At 32.2% G+C, this 21383-nt stretch overlaps 2 long non-coding RNA genes across 4 annotated transcripts; one reads left to right on the plus strand and one right to left on the minus strand.

Moving 5' to 3' along the window:
- Positions 1-80: 80 nt before the first annotated feature.
- On the minus strand, positions 81-19067 carry LOC142234282 (uncharacterized). 2 transcript variants are annotated; one of them, XR_012721605.1, is made up of 3 exons: positions 18699-19067; positions 16304-16834; positions 81-153 (listed from the first exon to the last, which is right to left on the minus strand). It is a non-coding gene; the product is annotated as an uncharacterized LOC142234282 (long non-coding RNA). The 2 variants fall into 2 exon arrangements; XR_012721604.1 differs by having other exon boundaries at positions 16304-16598; positions 18699-19059.
- LOC142235238 (uncharacterized) lies at positions 1206-2482 on the plus strand. Of its 2 annotated transcripts, XR_012721839.1 has the most exons (3): positions 1207-1519; positions 1607-1964; positions 2232-2482. It is a non-coding gene; the product is annotated as an uncharacterized LOC142235238 (long non-coding RNA). The 2 variants fall into 2 exon arrangements; XR_012721838.1 differs by lacking the exon at positions 2232-2482 and having other exon boundaries at positions 1206-1519; positions 1607-1905.
- Positions 19068-21383: the final 2316 nt, after the last annotated feature.

Raw genomic sequence — 21383 nt, forward strand, 5'->3', positions numbered from 1 at the left:
AGGCAACGCTGACAACAACAACGTCCACAAATTCGAACGCTTTGTTTTCGTTGATAATGATTGTGATGACGATTATAATGTTCTTTATAATTTTCCAAAATGGTTTCTATTCCAATTTTTGTTGTACTATATCGTTGTTGTTTTAAACACAAACTGAAATTAGAAAACAAATGGATTTTTTTTTGAAAAATTGGTGTAGAAATATTTGACAAACTATGAAGTTTAAATATATGGTATCTATTTTCAATTAGAAATAAACTTTATTCTAGAATACAACCGGATAGCACGTGCTTATGTCTAAGGTCCTCATTGATACAATAAGAAAGGGATATCGCTATCCTTATGTATACAGCTAAAGGGGCCTTGGACTACTTAAATCAAGAGGGCCTTTAATTTTAGTAGAAATTTAAAAAAAATGTTATATGGCTCAGGTTAGAATGAAAGGTATTTGTTAGATTGTAAGCTCCCTGAACAGTATAAAAATATAATGAAATAAAACAAAGAAAGGCAAGTGAAGCTAAGGTTTACAAAAATGGCACAAATACTTGGTCACTCCCCACATAGTTGACACATTTTGTGGCATGATGTTCGGAATCAATAAGAATAAGTTACCACGTGTAATTGAACAATGGACTGAATAGACTAACGGGCTGTCACTACAACCTAACCTATCTTTATCTCCTCTCAGTAATGCTGGTAATGTTTCTTACAATTTCAAATCATAACTAAGGGGTTTCCCACAAAGAAATGGAATGCACTCATTGCTAAAAGGCCCTTTGATACTCTGGTACTTATCTCCATCAATAAGCTGGCATGGTAGCCTAACCTAAACTAAACTAACTAAAATAACCTAAAATATCGCCATCCTACACAGGAGTACAGTGCACAAGCAGCAAAGAAAAGTCTGTAGAACCAGTGCAAGGTTGCATTTTTTCAACACAGAAATCGACAATTAGTTGCTAACAATTTGGCATATGCATAAATACAAATTCGAGATTATAAAAAATGCAAATTAAATCCATATACTTAAAATCCTTCATATTTATGTGAAACTAGTATTTGATAATAACGGTAATTTTGCCATATTTCACTAATAAAGCAAGAGTCACAAACAAATGGCATCATTATACATATTGTTGCCAGATGGGAATAAACTATTCAGTTATCGATTATTCAACGATGCAATATTTTTGATAGACCTCAAGTGGTGGGAGGGATATGGGGGAAGGAATAGTGCAAATGTCACAAGAACATTCTTTGGGATAACCAAAAACAAAATGTAAAATGACAAAGTACAAAAAGTTTTTGTGAAACATCGTCTAATACACCACAGGCAACTACGCCACAAAGATGACGAAGAAGAAAAACAACAACAAAAACACACAAAGCAAAAAAAAAAGTACAAAAAAAAAAACATACATAAAAAATTATCGATTCCGGCAAGATATACATGTTTCTATGTATGTACTATAGATTTGTAAGTTTTGTACTACATACGCAAAATATTTAGGATATACAGGTAGGTCGTATGATAAAAAATATAAAATTACAAGAAGATAGCATTGGTAACAAATATCACCATATCTTCTATCTATCAAAATTAAAGAAAAAATACACAAGCAATAAAAGACGAAACCTGCAATGCAAGTGCAAATCTGACAAACGCATAACGCAACAACAAATATATAAACGGCCAAATTGAGAGATTGCATAATCAAAATACAGCCGACCCGACATTCCCAAAATGAAAACAAAAAACATCAATACAAAATTTCAATGGAATGGTGGAATGATGAGGAGGAAGAGGTATTTAATGGTATATGTAATGGTAACGGCTGCAAATGAATTCAATAGACTACACTAAAGTATAATAACAGAAGCGTAAAAATAAAAAACAGAAATTGCGTTAGAAGGACCAAATGATTTCGGGATAAAGATAACCTACGATGGTCTTGTTTAAGCAGGTAAATTGCATTTCAGGGTATTACAATTCAAATAGATAGTAATTATAGTTTGTATCAGACACCAAGAAAACATAGCAACGAGCATCACAACAATTAATAGTAATATTCAAAATTCAAAACCTTTTAAATGCGGTAATCTTGCTAGGGATTATGATCAAAAAAAATATATATTTTTTTGCTTAAAATGTACTTTCAATTTATTTTGTTTTTCTTTAGCTTTGAACCTCCACTAAAAAACTGTATGACTACAATATTTGATTTCTTTAGGTTGGTTTTTTATTTCCTTCTCCTGTTTTTTTTTTCTTTTTGCTTGCGCACCACCACAATACAACACTATATAATAATAGTAGTTAAAGCGCATACTCAATGCAAGTGCGAGCAAAACAGAAGGCCCACACCTCCAACAATACAGCAGCAGCTAATGGCAAAATGTAGTACATAGAAAGATAAAGCAAAACGTGTAATGCAAAAATATAGTATGCGTTAATTTCTACTTTAAACCATACCAAGTGTATTTGTGGGCTTTTGCAAATAGTAGCTAGAAGAAATAACAGGTATACAACTCTGGTTGGTGGTGTAAACTATATGGCAACATTGTTATCGCAAATAAACATGTCGTGCTAACACGATGTGACATGTAGTACAAATATTATTCGAAAAATAAGGTGATTAGTACCCTATATTTTTAATAAGTTAAAAAATAAACTCTTTTTCTATATGAAAATCGAATTTAGCTAAAGCCTTTATTTCACTTCCCAGCAGATATATTTCCAAACATTGCAGCAGTATTTACATGGTAAATAATTTACGTAATGTACCTCCTGTTCTGGTTTAAAATTTTCATCTCTCTATATAATTCAAGCTTCTAGGAGTAAAAATTTTGCATATTCGTATACAAGAACATGAGTCAAGCCGTCAAATCAAACTCCTAAAAAATAAGGATACTAGTTTCAAATTTAATTTGTTGACGATTGGATAGGAAATGATTGTTATATAGTTATATTTCTGAAAAGCTTGAATTTTTTCCCATGCTTGAAATTACTTCAAGCCTTTTCGGCTGAAATCTTGTGATTTCAATATGATGATCTTGCATAGTTCTATATATATTTTTATTACTCTGGAGTTCTGTGCTCGTAGACCACAAAATATAGGTATTGCCTTTTTATAAATTCTTGTTTACTTTTTTTTAATGGCTGGGGAGCCTTGAATCAAGTTTACTATTATAAGGTTTTTGTTTTTTTTTTTTTTTATTTCCTTTAGCTTTATTCTAGCTATTTAAGATATATCCAAAAACTCAAATATTGTTGTTTATTGTTATATTATTGGCCATGTTGGCGTCATATTACAAATATGTTCAATAAAATGAAATGAAAGCTTGCTATGCATGGTATATCACAATTTTAGCCGTTGTGAATTATATTTTACACATATAACAGATCAATTGAAAAGTCCCCGGCCTGACACATAGATATCGCTATTTAAAAATATTACACAAATCCATGAATAAGAATTCGAATTGCCTCCGCTTTCTTCAAATGGTGAATATTTTATATTCTTATGCCTATTTCTCTTGAAGAGAATAAAAAAACAAGTTTCTATAGAAATAAAATTTTCACAAGATTTTCTATATAGAAATAAAATTTTGACATAATTTTCTATACAGAAATAAAATTTTGACAAAGATTTCTGTATAGAAATAAAATTTTGACAACATTTTCTATATTGAAATAAAATTTTGACAAAATGTTCTATATTGAAATTAACCTTTCATTGACCTGTTGTGACCATTAAAAAAATTGAATAATTTCACAATATAGCCCTAGTAGTATTGAATTTTTATTAAATTCTCTTTAGCCGCCACATTTTCCCTTTGCTTATATACAGAATTATGCCTTGTAGTTTATTCATTATATCGAAACGATTGTGGTGACCGAAGGGTAAACAATTGCACTTAAGGTTTTCTCGCTCAATGCACACAATTGGTGTAGTTATTTCCGCTTTTCCTTGGCTAGTGTATATTACATTTTTTGTGGATCTTATTGACGATTTCAGTATAAATCTCTGTGATTTCTATTTTCTTCTAAACGCCAATCATCTCCTCGACGTGGTTATTTAGCGAACGGACGAAACGTCATAGGTAGAGAGATTGTTGTTCGCTGTTGTCTACTCCCCGTTGTGGCCGATTCAATAGCACCTTGTTGGCCACACAACCAGGCCCCATTCGGAGAGGAGGGGGCCCACATCGTATGCAATTTTTGTTTGTAATACATGCCATGGCATCCAATAGATACACAGATTACTGACACTTTCTTCTATTGTCCATTGTCTCTCGTTGCCATTTTCATTGTACCCATACAGTAGTAGTAAGTAGCTAGCTAGTTAGGTATTTTTTATCTATCTATTTTTTATTTATTTTACTTGTTACTTTTCACCTATATCTTCTATACATGTAAGCGCATCTAGCTTACAATTGTTGTCTGTCGAGAGTTTGTGTATTAAAAAAAACAACAAAAGCAAAATATATATTAAAAAAGTTAAAATGAAAAGCAAAAGCTTATGTGTTCGTAAAGTGCATTATTGCAACATTTTTATTTCTCCCTAGATTCGTTTTTGTGTTCGTATCTATGGGCGATTCATTCTGTTTCTATTTTCCACTTTTTTTCATATTGCAATTAGCAGTTGCTGGTTTTCTGCATGTCGTTTTATTTTATTTTTATGATTTTGTTTGCTTTGCCTTGGGTCTGTCTTATAGTTCGTAGCACCCAAAAAGTGAATGCACTAATTTTGCCTTGGCACTCGTCATCTATTCACAAACAACAATGGCAATAATGTCAGTGCAACCGATACCATTTTTTTTGTTGGTTTGTTTGCTTGAGTCTCCACTGTCTTCTATTAGTTGCAATAGAGTGGCTGGCTGGGTGCAAATTTGTTATGAGGATTTTTTTTTTTTCATTAGTTCGTATAGGATGATATAGAAATTGAGCCCATAGGTAGATTTGGTCAATATTTTCAATGTACTTGTGGATTGACAAAGAATACATTTTTAATGAATGCCACACATAATTATGATTACCATAGATACAAAAGAGAAATTAGAACTTTGAGCTTCAAAAAATTACTGAAACTTTTAATATGCAATTGAAAATAGAATGGCGTCTTGTAGGTTAGATTACTACAGACAACCATCTTTGAATACCTCACATAGACCAATCCCTTAGCGCCTTCCATATTAATGCATACATATCGTATAGGGTGAGGTACCATTTATACTGAAGTTTTTCAGAGATATGGACAGACGGATGAATGGATAGTTAAGAGTTTTATATCTTGCAAACAGTATATTAAATGTGAGGTCTAGAAATTATATTTTTTAATCATAAGTGGTCTAGGATCATTATTTGGCCGATTTTCCCACAGATCAAAGTTTTTTTTTACCCCGACCACCCCCACATACATAGTGGGTTTTTTTGCCATATAAAAGCAAAAATGTCTAGATATTTGAAAACAGTGTGTACTCCATGTCCAACAATGGGCTATGAATGACGTCAACTACTTTTCGAAAAGTGGGGTAAAGAAAGCGAAATGAATAAACCGTGAGGGTGGTGGCGGGCGGTTGGTTAAAATCAATAATTCAGCAATTATTTCACATGTGGATTCCTATTCATAACATGTGTATTGTCAAAAGCTCAAAAACAAATTTAACAATATGGTAATATTAATTCATCCTTAATTGTTGGTTCTGTTGTTTTTGTTTTTCAGACACTAGCTGTACTTAGATACACAGACATATATGATATAGATGTAAAATAAATAAATAAACAAAATATATATAATAGTTGTGTTCCTTTATTTTAGTAAATGAGAGAAATATAAAAAAAATTCTCACAGAGTAAAGTTGTTTAAAAGTACGAGAAAAATATTAAAAATGATAGATGCTAAATGTTAAAAAAAATGTTATCAGTGAATGTGAATTCTTTTCAATTGAATGATTTTTTGGCAAACAAAGACGAAAATAAGTTGGATTGGGTTTTTACTATGGCGAATAACAAAGCCAAATAAAACGTCTACTATTACCGGTTTATTTGGGGGGCTTCATATAATTATAAATTATGAAATTTGAATGGTTTTTAAAGGCCATATACTGACATCACATACCAAATTTCGAACGGAGCGGATGAAGTCTTCTATAATTAATTTAATCAATTAAATAAATTAAATAAAAAGTCAATTATTCCCCATGTTCCGATACTCGGAATCGAAAGTCGTAAAATTTTCGTTTGGCAATATTTTCTTAATCCTAAAACATACAAACTTACAAATTGGCAGTACAATTCTCTTTAATTTCGGAACATGGGGGATTATCATTACCCTATCAACGTTCTCCCTCTATGTTCTCCCTAGTCTCTCTCAAACTATGCAACAATAAAAAAGGTGAAAATAAAACCAACAGATGGCAACCTATCAAATTAGAAAATTTAAAATATAAGCTGAGTACTATGTTCACTTTTCAAGCTGAAAACCAGCTTGTTTTCACGGTTACTTTTTTTAATTAATTAATATAGAAATATAAAATTATTTGCAAACAATTCCTTGGATCTTTTCCATCCTATATTTGGCAAGACTTGATCAAAATATAATCGTCTTCATAAATATATTTGTACTTTTAATTTAGTGTTTTGGTGAAAAAGCCGAACATAGTACTCACCTATAAATAAAAAAATATAATTAAAAATATAAATTTACCAATTTCGTATTATGTCATCCTATTTATTTATTCATTTATTTAATCAACCAACGCCCTATAGGACAACATGTTGATAGAATTTAGTACAATTCAGGAAAAATTGACTTAAAACTAATTATTAAACCTATACTAGCACACAATCTTTTAATAAAAATTAAGTATTATATAAAGGGTGATTCTTTTGAGGTTAGGATTTTCATGCATTAGTATTTGACAGATCACGTGGGATTTCAGACATGGTGTCAAAGAGAAAGATGCTCAGTATGCTTTGACATTTCATCATGAATAGACTTACTAACGAGCAACGCTTGCAAATCATTGAATTTTATTACCAAAATCAGTGGCAGAAAATCCGCTTTTTTATCGACAAATTTTGTTCAGCGATGAGGCTCATTTCTGGTTGAATGGCTACGTAAATAAGCAAAATTGCCGCATTTGGAGTGAAGAGCAACCAGAAGCCGTTCAAGAACTGCCCATGCATCCCGAAAAATGCACTGTTTGGTGTGGTTTGTACGCTGGTGGAATCATTGGACCGTATTTTTTCAAAGATGCTGTTGGACGCAACGTTACGGTGAATGGCGATCGCTATCGTTCATTGCTAACAAACTTTTTGTTGCCAAAAATGGAAGAACTGAACTTGGTTGACATGTGGTTTCAACAAGATGGCGCTACATGCCACACAGCTCGCGATTCTATGGCCATTTTGAGGGAAAACTTCGGAGAACAATTCATCTCAAGAAATGGACCGGTAAGTTGGCCACCAAGATCATGCGATTTGACGCCTTTAGACTATTTTTTGTGGGGCTACGTCAAGTCTAAAGTCTACAGAAATAAGCCAGCAACTATTCCAGCTTTGGAAGACAACATTTCCGAAGAAATTCGGGCTATTCCGGCCGAAATGCTCGAAAAAGTTGCCCAAAATTGGACTTTCCGAATGGACCACCTAAGACGCAGCCGCGGTCAACATTTAAATGAAATTATCTTCAAAAAGTAAATGTCATGGACCAATCTAACGTTTCAAATAAAGAACCGATGAGATTTTGAAAATTTTATGCGTTTTTTAAAAAAAAAAAAGTTATCAAGCTCTTAACAAATCACCCTTTACAAAAGATTGGTACAGCAAGAAAATCGATTGTCATTATGATGGTCCTAGACAGATCATTCCATGTCTGAGAAATATAAAAGTAATTTGCGCTTGAATAATGAAGGATTAATTGAAAATTTTTTCAGGTGATGTGGCAGCGAATTCCATAATCTTGCCACTCGCACCGAGTATGACCGTTCAAGTACCAAATGGGAGAAATGCTCAAGAAGAACTTGAGTATTTCTACTGGTGGACAAAAAGGTGATAGAATTCACAAGATACAACGGAAGACCATATTTAACAATGCAGAAGAAGAAATATATACACCTAAAACGTAAAAAATTTTCAATCGAACAACCTAAAAACTGCGATGAAAAATGTTCATAGTTATTTTTCATTTATAACTACAACATCATAAATAATAATGCAAATATATACAAAAATATTGACAATTCGTTCATCTCAAGACGGACGGAAAATCCACGAAAAGTCAACTAACCTATTCACTATATTTAATCACAAAGATCTCTTGGACCATACGTTGATGGCAACATTGATTTTCTTTGGTTACCCCCAATGTCTCTCAAACTGTGCGACATCAATCAACATAAAACCAATTTCTAATTATAAGTTTCGTATTATATTGTGGGGTTTCTACCCAAATTAGAAGTGCAGAAATATATATGAAGACGATTTTTTATCGGATCACACCAAATGGATTGAAAAGGGCATTAATTACGTAACATCCTAGCAAAAAAAAATAGAAATTGTTCCACAAACTTTAATTTTTTTAAAGCATTCCAGTATCCTCCATCAATTGTTTTCCACTTCCGATGAAGTTATTTTAGATCATTCTTAGAAAATGCGCCATTTGGTCGTTTAAAGTAATAATTTAAATTTTGGAAAATTAGATGTCGCAAACAAGGCATAGAAAATCAATAAAGTAGAAAAAAACAATGAAAATAATATTAAAATATTCACCCCCGCGCGCAATTGAACATGTATCAGTTGACTTTTTCACTTCCAAGGAAGTTCTTTTCCTAAAATCCTAAATTTTTAATGCATAAATTACTCAAATCATTACACAAATATCTGCTAGTAAGATTATTTGAGAAACTTTTTTGCCCTTAATTTATTATTATTATTATTATTATTATTATCTTTATTTGTAATTTGAAGCCTTAAAGGCCAATTGAGGTAAATTACAATAAATCTACTAAAGAATAACTCCTTGAAGCACCATGTTTTATTTATAATCTATGATGTTTAAAGGTATGGAATTAAAATGATTACTAATATAAACATCATCTTATAGGTGGGACTTAAGTTCGAGTTTAGCCGATAAAAATCGCCACGATTGCTTTTCTCTGAAAAGTTGCTTTGGACAATTCCCCATCAAGTTATAATGAAATGTTTATCAAAGTTGCCTAATTTTATATATTTTTTACTGATTTATTTTTAATTTTAGCGGCTAAACTCGAACACAATAAAAAGCTATTGTGAATCAAAGTAACGTCACTTTACGTAAATTCAACCTGGCAACACTAGCGAGATTTGCACAGATGAGACATTTCTGGAAAAAAACACAAGTGCAACGATGTTCTGGATAATTCAAATACAAATGTTGCATTCAATACTAAAAGAAAACAGACCTAGTATAAGTACATAGCCGCCACAGATGTTCTCATCATCTCTTCCCAAGTATTGGATGAGAATGGGTGATCGTCTTATTCAATGCGATTGTTTGTTTTTTTTTTGCCCATTATATTATTACGCCATTATAATCACACAAATTCTGTTTATTTTTATTATGTATGAGAGCATACCGCCGCCATTAAGTTAAAGACCTCACAACATTTGATTTTATATTAGTGGGGTAGGTAGGGTAGTGAGCAATCGAGGATTTATTATATAGTGTGTCTGCATATATAGTAAACTGAATGAGTGTACCGCTTGAATTTTGGTCTAACCACAAATTCACACCCATTCAGCTGTGTGGCCACCAGTTATCCCATTTGATCAACCATAAAAAGTGATTATTGTCTATTTTCTTTTATGCGATGCGATAGTTGTTTCACCAAGTCACAGACAGACCAACAGTAGTCCCCACTTCACTGCCGCGTTTGTTGTATTTTTTTTAAATAAATATATGTAATTTTCCATGGAATGTGATGTTGAAATGTTTCAATTCGGGTTAGTTGATTGAACTTGTTTGGCTTTGTAGGTTTTTTCTTGTCCCAAAATAAGAATCTCCCCTACACAATTTTCAATTACAAAATTGCTAATTAACACAAATGGCAGATGTGATAATGATGTTCATGGAAAATATTTGCATAACTTTCCACAAAGAACACACTTATTGCATTGAATATTTGAAATATGTAACAAGGACTGATTGGAAACCACGATACTCCAATGGTTTGCATAACCTGCACTAGAATCATACACATAGTATCAAAAAACTAATAAAGGAAAGAAATCCTAGGCAGAGTGTGATACCACTTACTCTCTTTTTGGTTCTAGTCAATTATAAGAGATGAAGCTAGGTTAGGTTAGGTAGCAGCCCGATGTATCAGGCTCACTTAGACTATTCAGTCCATTGTGATACCACATTGGTGAACTTCTCTCTTATCACTGAGTGCTGCCCGATTCCATGTTAAGCTCAATGACAAGGGACCTCCTTTTTATAGCAGAGTCCGAACGGCGTTCCACATTGCAGTGAAACCACTTAGAGAAGCTTTGAAACCCTCAGAAATGTCACCAGCATTACTGAGGTGGGATAATCCACCGCTGAAAAACTTTTTGGTGTTCGGTCGAAGCAGGAATCGAACCCACGACCTTGTGTATGCAAGGCGGGCATGCTAACCATTGCACCACGGTGGCTCCCGATGAAGCTAGGAATGAATAATCGATCGCTGTAAAATTTTGGATCACCGCATTCGATCGTAATTTATTTTGTCTACTACTTTTTTTTACATTGCTGTAAACATATGGTAATAAGAAATTGGAAGCAACAGCTGATCTCAAAATAAATTTTTGTGATCAAAATATGTATATGTGTAAAAATTATTATGAATCCATGTGTTTTTGTTTTCCTCGTCTTCGGATTCAGAGGTCGAGTACAAAGTGGCATTAATAAGGAAAAATATTCGAGACAAAATCAGTCGTTTAGCATTGCCTGTAAGTGATTCTATTTTGAAGTGAGTGCTTTTAACTGTGTTTTTAACATCCATAGATTTAAAAGACGCCTTTGTCTGTCAAAAGAAGCTTTTAAATATGTTCTTGAAAAAATGAGTTTTTTGAAGCGGCTACTGAGCATTACTTTCTTTGTTCCGTTTCCCTAAATGCAAGCAATATTTTCTTAAATGTATTTTGCCAAAATATATAAATAATACTTCCATTTTCACCAACTACTTGTTTCTTTTGGTTTACCTTTTTTCTGCTCAAAAATCACTACATACTTCGTTTTCGATAGCATGCTACCTATCGTGTTCAACTTCGAGTATAAACCATTCGATAACGACTGCGGTGATCCGTGTAAACTACATTACGACGACGAAGTACTCGATTTCGACTGCGGTGATTTGGCCCCAGGTGTTTGATTCCTTTTCCTCCGCATCATGATAGCTAAGTATTTTGCAAAATCGCCTCTCAGGCAGCGACCCGTTATAACAGATATAGTGTGCGGTTTAAGTTTAAATGGGCCATATTTGCTTGGTGTCGTTACAACCCTTGCAATTCTCCCATCGAACATTTGCCATCATAACAGCCTTCTCGCGCAGAAGAACTTGCAGGTAGCCAAAGGCATACCAACAGATTCTAGTTCCCCTGGAATATGTAAGATAGTTCCTAAATGCTTCGCAGTTCCCCGGTATGTTCCTTTGGCCAGGCACCCATATTAGGTGAATATTGTACTGCTCGCCGTTTTTCGAGTTAGGGCACACTGATCCAAAGATTTTATTGCAGGTTGACTGTCTCAGTAAATATTAATGCCAACATTTGTTGGAACATTACTTCTCAGCCAATTCGCCACCTCTCTTATTAACTAATATTTCAGCCTGAAAAACACTACAGTAATAATAGTGTAATAGGTAATATTTTCGCTATTCGAAGTTCCAGGTCTTTAGAAAACTTGTCCATCCAATTTGGAATCCTTTTGGAAGATCAAATATATTTTTGCAATCTCTGTAATAAACCTCTCAAATCTCCCTTTAAGACAGGGTAATATATGATATTTATATTTTGTGAATAATAAATGTGGCAGAGAATAGCAGAAACAATGAAAACAATAAAAAAAAATGCAAAACTACCAGTCTTGCAACTTTTGCTTTCGGTCAAACGCAAAAACGCATACACAGCACCAACTCAAAGTCTATTCTTTTTTCCACATGGAAAAGAGAAAACAGCATATAGGAAATTTTGTAAATGTTGACATATTGCTTACTATAGACTTGGTCATACGATAAAATGAAATAACTATAGAATATTTCAGTTTGCAAACTAGCATGCCCCAATCTATTAGCGTTTGCGAAAACATAAACAAGTAGAGGCGAATTGTGGTAAAAAAAAAAATCCCGAAAGGCCAAACAATGGATTCACTTAAACACATTCTAAATAGCAAGAATGCAGCCACATTGACTGGGCAATAATACATATAGACAGTGGATGGGTGGACTGGTTGCAAGAACATATTCTATCAATAATCAAGAAAAAAAGGTACCTATTCATTTGTGAAATAAAATGAGGCTAATCCTTTAAGCATCACTCATTAAAATATTTCACAGAAAACTACGCAGTCATATATTTTACCACATACACTGCTAATGTATGAGAATTTTATGCAAATCTTTCATTCTGAAGAAAAATTAAACACATTTTTTTCAATATTCCATTCTTAATTCCTTTATATTCTGTTTTGAATGTGACGACAAAGACGATTGTAATTTTACCAAAGCAAATACTGCGCATGTCATGAAAACAGTAAACACATTTAATGACATCCACATTGTGTGTGTGTGTCCGTTTGTAATGTCAGTGAATTTGAATGTTGCCATATCAAAAAATCGATAGGCAAATTTCTAGAATTTTTTAAATATAATACTTTTCTGTTTGTTTCAGTCACAGAATTAGTACTCGAAAACATTTCTACTTATTAATTGTAGTTATATTTAATATGTATATTATATGCTATTGCAATTTTACAAAACGTACACAAGTCGCCATCTTTACGAATGACATAGAAAGCAATATAATGCAAGAAATATTAAACAGAGACAACTATAGACCTGAATGTCACGAAAAAAAATAAAATATATATTGATTTAATAATAAAAAAACTCGAGGCAATTGTTCAAATTCTAGTTAAATTAATAAAAGCACCATCTCTAACATCACAGGATATTCGTAAACCAAAACGTTTGCAATATTTTGTCACGTTTGCTACCAATTTTCAATTTTATTTATATACGTGTCGCTGTATTTGTTCACTCGACACCTTGTTTCACACACATATTTCGGTGTTGCCATATTTGATGTAAATGACATAGATATTTTAGGTAACCTTTTTTAGTTGGGAATAAAAACATTTAGAAAGACGGGGCAAGATAATCCCCTTTATTTTTTTAATAAAATATAAAAACAGTAAAAATGTATTTTTTGAAAATCGTATACGTGTGTACAATTTTTGTAGACCATCTTAAGCTCATAGTTTTTAAGGTGAAAAAACCATGGTGGGACTAACTCAATGGTAGTTAAAAGACCTAATCGCTCACACATTATCGCTCTTAAGGTGGGTATTAAGTTCGAGTTTAGCCGCTGAAATAACCATTTTTCAAGATTACTTTTCTTAATTACTCCTTTTTAAAGAATAAACACTTTATAAAAAGCTGTTTTGGGTTATACTCAATCAAAATTTGCATCAGACATATAGTTTTGTACTTTTTTACTAACTTATTTTTGTTTAAACGGCTAAACTCTAAAGGTGGGTATTAAGTTCGAGTTTAGCCGCTAAAATCGCCATTTTTTCACGTTTACTTTTCCTTAATAATCCATTTTATGGAAAACAAACTTTGTAAAATATGCTTTGGTCTATTCCCCATTAAGTTATAATAAAATTTGCAACAAAGATGTTTGATGCTTTTCTTTACTGATTTAGTTTTCACTTTAGGGGCTAAGCTCGAACTTAATACCCAACTTAACTTAGTACTCATTTTTAAGTAGTAATTTTAATAATTCATTTTATATATATACATTATATTTAAATTTTATGATATATATAAATTTATGCCCATATTCATAATAATTTACTGACTGTTTATGGAATTCATATGGTAATAGTAGGATTAAAGTTCACTTTAACTTTTATTTATATGAATAATAAATTATTAATTATTTTATTATACTTTTGCAATATTATAAATTTTAGCGGTTAAAAGCGATGTTAGTATCCACCTTTAAGTAGTTGTGGTTACATTTCTATGTGTTCCCGTCTTCTAAAATCTTTAACACAGTGTGGCACGCATTTGACATGGCTATAAAAAACGTCATCATTGGGATGGAATTTGATGGATTAAATGATTTGAAGAAAGTTTTCTATTTTCTACATGTATACCTAATACGAAGTCATGGTGGTACAATTGTTTCCATTCCTGTCTTGCATAAAAAGACACTGGTTTTACTCCAGTTTCAGCCAAATACAAAATTGATTTGTTTAGCTGTTGCTAATCTCCTCTAGGTAATGTTGTTGATATTTATTTTTATTCAGCCGAAGCTTCAAACTTTTTCAAGAGACATGTCGTTCGGACTCGGCTAAAAGAGAGAAGTTTCACAACAGTTAACCACCTACACACACACAAAAAAATTTCACGAAAATTTTTCCAATTAAAAATTTAATAGAGTTTTAAGAAATATTCAATTAAAAATGTAATTGATTCAACAAATTTTTTAATTGAAACAAAAATCAATCACAAAAATAATAGTATCAATTAATTTTTTGAATTGGATCAATTAACTTTTTAATTAACCTTCAATTAATTTTTTAATTGATACTATCATTTCTGTGATTGAAGACATTTCAATTAATAATTAATTGGATCAATTAATTTCGTGATTGAATCAGAAAAAAATTTTTTTTGCGTGCAGTTGCCCAAAAGGAAGTCGTTTCATCAAGGCATTCATCCGGCAAATTAGCTTTCAGTTTTGTGGCATATATTTGTGTAGTAAGCTGCTAAAATCAAAACAAAATTGCAAAAGTGGTATTCTACTGGTCTAATGGTCGATCGAGAATATTGAAGGGAATGACCCAAAGCAAACAGTAGGTTTATTTTCTTTAAAATATATTATTAAAAAAAAGAAATCGCTTAAAGTTTGTGTACAAAGTTCAGCTATTCCACCAAATTGAAAGTGTGGAAAAATAAATATAGTGACTATTATCCTGTTATCAAATCTTGCCAAATCATAGATGAAAAATAACCAGGACAATAATTGCATAACTTTTTAAAATTAACAGCCTGTTTCTGTATGTCGAACGAGCTCTATCGATTTACTGAAATGCATAGAAACAGCTGATTTTTGATTATAAATTCGGCTGTTTGACTTCATTTCAGTCGATCGATAGAGCTCGTTCGACATACAGAAACAGGCTGTAATTCAAAAAAGTAATCGTAAAGATAACTGGTTTTTGGCGCCGAAACTGAATATAGGATTCAACATAAATGAGATGTGGAACTTGACAACAATGTTTGCTATAGCTTAAAATGAAAAATTAATTTGTTGTATGGAGAATTAAAATCCAAATATAATATTTTTAACCGTTCATTGAATTGAAGTTCCTATTAATAATGACAAATATCACAAATAAATAAAACTCATCTCTAAGAAATTTTCGAGCAACAGTTTTGCCAGACATCTTTGCACAACGTAAATCTGGCATCATTAAAAATCCTAGATAGGAGAAAACCAGGTATCGATTATTTGGTTAACGACTACTATTCTGTATTGGGTAAATATATTACTCTTCGGGTTTCATAGTATAGGTTTTTTTTTCGATCAAAAATATATAAAATTAGCACAAAAATATAAATGCTATATTTGTTATAACTGTTCTTCTGCAATCAATCAAATGAAATTTATGCGTTTGTTAGAATCCAATATCCCATTTAACTTCGCTACACTTTTTACACACCAATTTCGTCTCATAGTAAGAACAAGCATACAGATTTCCAATATGGCGGCCTGAACTTTGACAAGTCGAATTGGGAAAAACGGAGCACAAAGCAAAGGGAGAAATATACATATAGAATATAAAAATAATGGACAAAATTTAGAAAAATCACACAATTTATAAAAATCGGTGCCTTTATAATCCTTTTTGCAATAATCTATCACCCTATCAAGGAAACATTATTCCAAAAAAATCTATTTAAACCTAACCTCTATTGGTTTCTTGCGAAATTACTCCAAGGTAGAACACAAGACATCAAGAATTTAAGAGAATTGATGAAAATAACTTACCATTTTCGGTTTGTTTTGATACGAGTGGATAATTCACGCCATTTGATATCATTTCATTTAGCAAATGGCTATTGCTAAAGATTAATTAAAGTAATTTTACACACAATTTAATTTGTACAACTTAAGGCGTAATTTCAATCACTTGGCTATATTTTGATTTTCTTCTATTTCACTTGTCACTTATATTAGTAGTTTTTCAAATTATCTTCATGAAAACTAGTTTTACTTTAAAATTCATTCGCTTTCTTGTAATCCATTCCTGGTGGATATTAATCCTTTTCGTAATGAATATTCACTGTAATTTAATTTCATATTAAATTGTATTTAATGAGGAAGAAATAGTTGGCGCGACAAAAGGTACGAAAAAATAATGTACGATGGATAGATTCCATTTAGAGTAGACGAAGTGGGTAAGGTAGTTGTTTCCTTTTCTTTCATCCATCGCATACACACATCATTCTAGCATCCAGAGTTGTAATTTAACCTAACTTTTTATGAATTCCCTTTTTGCATATGTGCTGTGTTGCCATACTGATTGAAAGCGGATATACAGAAAAGAGAACGGCAGTAATAGAAGAATGAAATTAAATAAAAGAAAACAAAAAACAATACACTGAGATTTGCATCGGTTTGCTTTGGTTTCCACATTCGTCATATTTTTTCTGCTACCTCCCATTTGATTTCCAGTAATACCAACAGTTCTTAGATAAAAGTTACTACAGATTGTTGCCAATTTGGCATTTAAAATATGCTACTTTTCGAAAAGCAGTTTTTATTTGTAATTTTTGCAAGAAAGTTCTACTGTTTAAAATATTTGCAAATCGTCGAGCATATATTTGCTTGACGATATCCAGTATAATGCATACATGCAATAATGCTAGTTTAAGAAGCTTAAAAATGAGCTAGAGAGAAAAAATCGGAAATCACTTATTTTCAAATCGAATTGTCCACATTTTTGAGCCTTTGAGTCATTTTTGAATATTTGTTTAACCAATTAAGCTGATCAGAAATTTGTGTTTGAAGATTGTGAAAAATCGAAAAATGACGTTATTTTGTATATAAAGCCATTACTGGAAGTTTTTTATTTTAATATATCGCATCGTCAGGTACCTTTCAGAGTTCAAAACCGTAAATTGAAGTTTCGCTAAATTGGAGGGAAAAGTCTCAATCCATTCGTTACATAAACTTTCGTGTTTTGAAATTTGTTAATTCAGTTTGAAATTTATTGGTTCATAAAAGTAACAGCGAAAACCAGCAGCTTTTCAGCCCACTTTTAAAGTTTTTATCTTCTGTTTTTCTATTTTTTGTATATATTTATTTAAAAAAAACACTCTATTGATAGAATTGGAATTCGGCCTTCGCCGTCGAAGGAAGTTTGTGAAGGGAAACTTTACAATAAATCTTGGTCAAATTTTTAATTGCCAAAAACTGGTGATATATTTTACGACAATTTTTTCTATATTATGCCCATAGGAAATACGTTAATTTGACATTCCTTATGGGTTTATTAACAAATTTTGCGTTTTGCATACTTGTGTGCTACAGGACAAATTTTTGCAAAAGAATAAATGGCAACACTTTTGACTTCATTAAAACCATACAGTGATTGAGAGAGCTATATGCACAGATATCAAAGCAAATAACGCTACGCTGGTCTCTTTTGGTCTGCCACTATTGCTGTCTATCCTTACGTCTGTCCCTCTGCGTCTACATGAGTTTTTACAAACCATCGTCACCATCATCGCGCGAACGAACACAATTGAATTTAAATGTAAATACGTATATATAAATATATATCCGCATGTATGTGCATACGTACGTAGAATGTTATTGAGTATATACACAAATGAAATCAAAATTTTATATAGAAATTTAGGGCTTGCAAATCTTGTTACTTTATTATTAAATCAATATACTAAAGGCACATTCAATTAGATCAAATAAAATCCTGCTAAATTTTATTAAGAAGACTAAGCCTATGAAGAAATATGTGCACTTGTTTGCATAGAAAAAACCATAGTGGAATCAGACAATATTCAATATCTAAGAATTGCCAACGTATTAAAAAAATGAACAGGGAAAATAGGTTCTTTTATCTATTATTGTTTCGTCCCCTTCCCCAGACAATTGACCATTTTGATATTTCAGAGAACTGTTACTGTATATATATGGCTCAATTTATAATATGCAATTAGTAATTCTAGGTAATTTCTAGGTATGCGGAAATATCTCCTATTTTGGTTTCATTTTACTTGTATTAGCAACAAATTTATCCCATTGATAATTATTAAAGGTAAAATCCTTATGTCGATATTATTTCTTCTCCCGTCACATTTCTTCTACACTTTTAGCAATGCACAATATTTTTCTATATATATCAGTCGCGGACACTCACACATAACTAGTTTAGTGGTTCATTTTTATTAACTTATTTATTAGATGTTTTTTTTTTTCAATTCACTTTCTTTAAACGTTGAAATAATTTTAGAGTAGAGTAGATCTTAGTAGATTTATTGTTTTTTCACACATTCTCTGGTTAATCGTTCGGGTGAACACTGTTGTTTTTCGTCATATTCTTCTGGTGGTGCGCGTCTGCAATCCTAATCCAAAAGCGTTCAACCCTCGCCGCACCTACGTCCCTAAAGCAACCAGGTTAAGCAATCAAAAACGGCTCGTAAGCGTACCGTTGCATATCAGAGGTTTGAAGTAAGATTTGGACAGCTTTTTATGTTATGCGCTTTACAGACTATCAGTTATTCCGGACGGAATGTCGGTGTTTGTAAAGAATCTTACAGTGTGGCGGATCGATACGACTTGTCGGTGATGACTAAATAATCGGTAAATGTGTTATCGATTCCATAAACATACAGCAGTATCGATTATGCCTTCGGACTTAACTTATAGTGTGCACAATATATGAGATATGTTCGACACGAGCACTGTCGTCCGGAATAATTGATAGTCTGTAAAGCGCATAAAAGGAAAACATTTCAAACCCCAAAACATGCTTGATGAGAACGCCGTATTATACGTTTTCCCATGACTGAACAAGAAGGTTAAATCATGGGCCCATATGATTACAATTTTTTTATTTCGACAAAATTTTAAGATGTCAAAATCATATGTTTATGGTGATTGCAGCTCTCCAAATGACACTGCATAGCAAATGCATCTCAAACAATCTCGCGCATTCATAGCTGGAGAATTGTTCAAAGATGACTTGAGTATCTCGATAACATATTCCAGACACAAAATACCACGCACATCAGTTTTTAAACTGCATCATAAACTGTTTTTGTTAAAAGATGGCGAAGATCCATTTGACTGACTTCCATTCCTAACTTTGGTGGGTATTATAGTCTTATTTGTCTCATATCGGCGTTCCCCGGATGAATTATCCACTTCACAATCACTCATAGGTGACACAATTAAATTTGAACCTTTATTTTTCTCTGGATTTTAATTATTTTTTCAAGACAATTGAAAGAATAAATAATTGCCACTTTTACCAATGCCATACGATTCTTTTATCAGCTGATTTTGACTTCTTAAAATTGTAAAGAACATATTGAAATTTGATGTTTTTGTTATCGTGATTCAACCTCCTTATTCAACCATGCGTTTTCCTTTATAAATTCAGCTGGGCATTCTAGTCGAACGAAATCGGGCGGGATCGACTATATTATACCCTGCACCACTTTGTGGATCTAAATTTTCGATACCATATCACATCCGTCAAATGTGTTGGGTTCTATATATAAAGGTTTGTCCCAAATACATACATTTAAATATCACTCGATTTGGACAGAATTTGATAGACTTTTACAAAATCTATAGACTAAAAATTTAAGGTGGCTAATGCACTAGGGTGGAACACAATTGTAGTAAAAAACAAGTAAGGAAAGTCTAAAGTCGGGCGGGGCCGACTATATTATACCCTGCACCACATTGTAGATCTAAATTTTCGATACCATATCACATCCGTCAAATGTGTTGGGTGCTATATATAAAGGTTTGTCCCAAATACATACATTTAAATATTACTCGATTCCCTGCCAGCATTTCAAAGTTCCATTTCATTCTCATCGCTACCACAGACTCGTATGTGACACTGCAACAATCGCCAACTGTGATAGTATTTTGCCATCACTATTCGCATGAAAGTATTTTGCCATCACTATTGTTACAAGAGCCATTTTATATTTTGTGAAACACCAAGCACAACTAGCTTCTTATAATTTATTCTTATAATTTATTTAAATAAAAACGATAATGAAGTGCCGAAAACATAGTTATTTCGCTAAAAATTGTGAAAGGTATATTGGTGAACAATTTTTGACTTTCCAAATGGAATAAAGTGATAGTTTTTCAAACATTTTTCCAGACAGGCTGCCTCCATTGGGAATAAAAGCACTGGCTGATAGACGCTACAACATGTAACTTGCAACTTGAAACTCAACTTCAATCCTTTATTAATGCATAAAAATATGTTAAATGTGATGTGATAGTCGTATAAATGTTAGATTTATGAGAATTTATAAATGTTTAATAAAATTAATAATCATCAAAAAATCGTGTTTTACTTGACCACAATGATTCTTTTACAACTATCTTAAAATGCACTTTCTCTGATTGTTTGAAGGGGCTCTTATTGGCGTCTTTCTAAATGTATCCAGAAGGGTACCTAATAATTGCACTCATGCGATGCTTTTTTGTAGTAACTTGGCGTGGTACAACTTCTCAATAGTGACGGCGCTTTTCCGAGGAGTTTTGGATATCGTATACGGCGACTGACAGTTTATCGAAGGAATTTGTATGGTAATAGTAGGTATAAAGTTTACGTTAACTTTCTATTCTATTCTATAAGCCTTATATAAAAATAGGTATTCATTAATCATTAATAACACTATTATAGTTATCATGCGTTTTTAGTGATCAGGTGGCAACACATGTCGTTATATCTTGTCATTTTCATCGTAGTGATGAAGATCGAATTATAACCGGTTGATCGTAATAAAAATAAAGTCTCAACATTTTAATGATTTTGTGGCGAAACATAATTTTCCAGGCTAAATTAATT

Source organism: Haematobia irritans, chromosome 4, assembly GCF_050003625.1.
Source record: "Haematobia irritans isolate KBUSLIRL chromosome 4, ASM5000362v1, whole genome shotgun sequence".
Lineage (NCBI taxonomy): Eukaryota > Metazoa > Arthropoda > Insecta > Diptera > Muscidae > Haematobia > Haematobia irritans.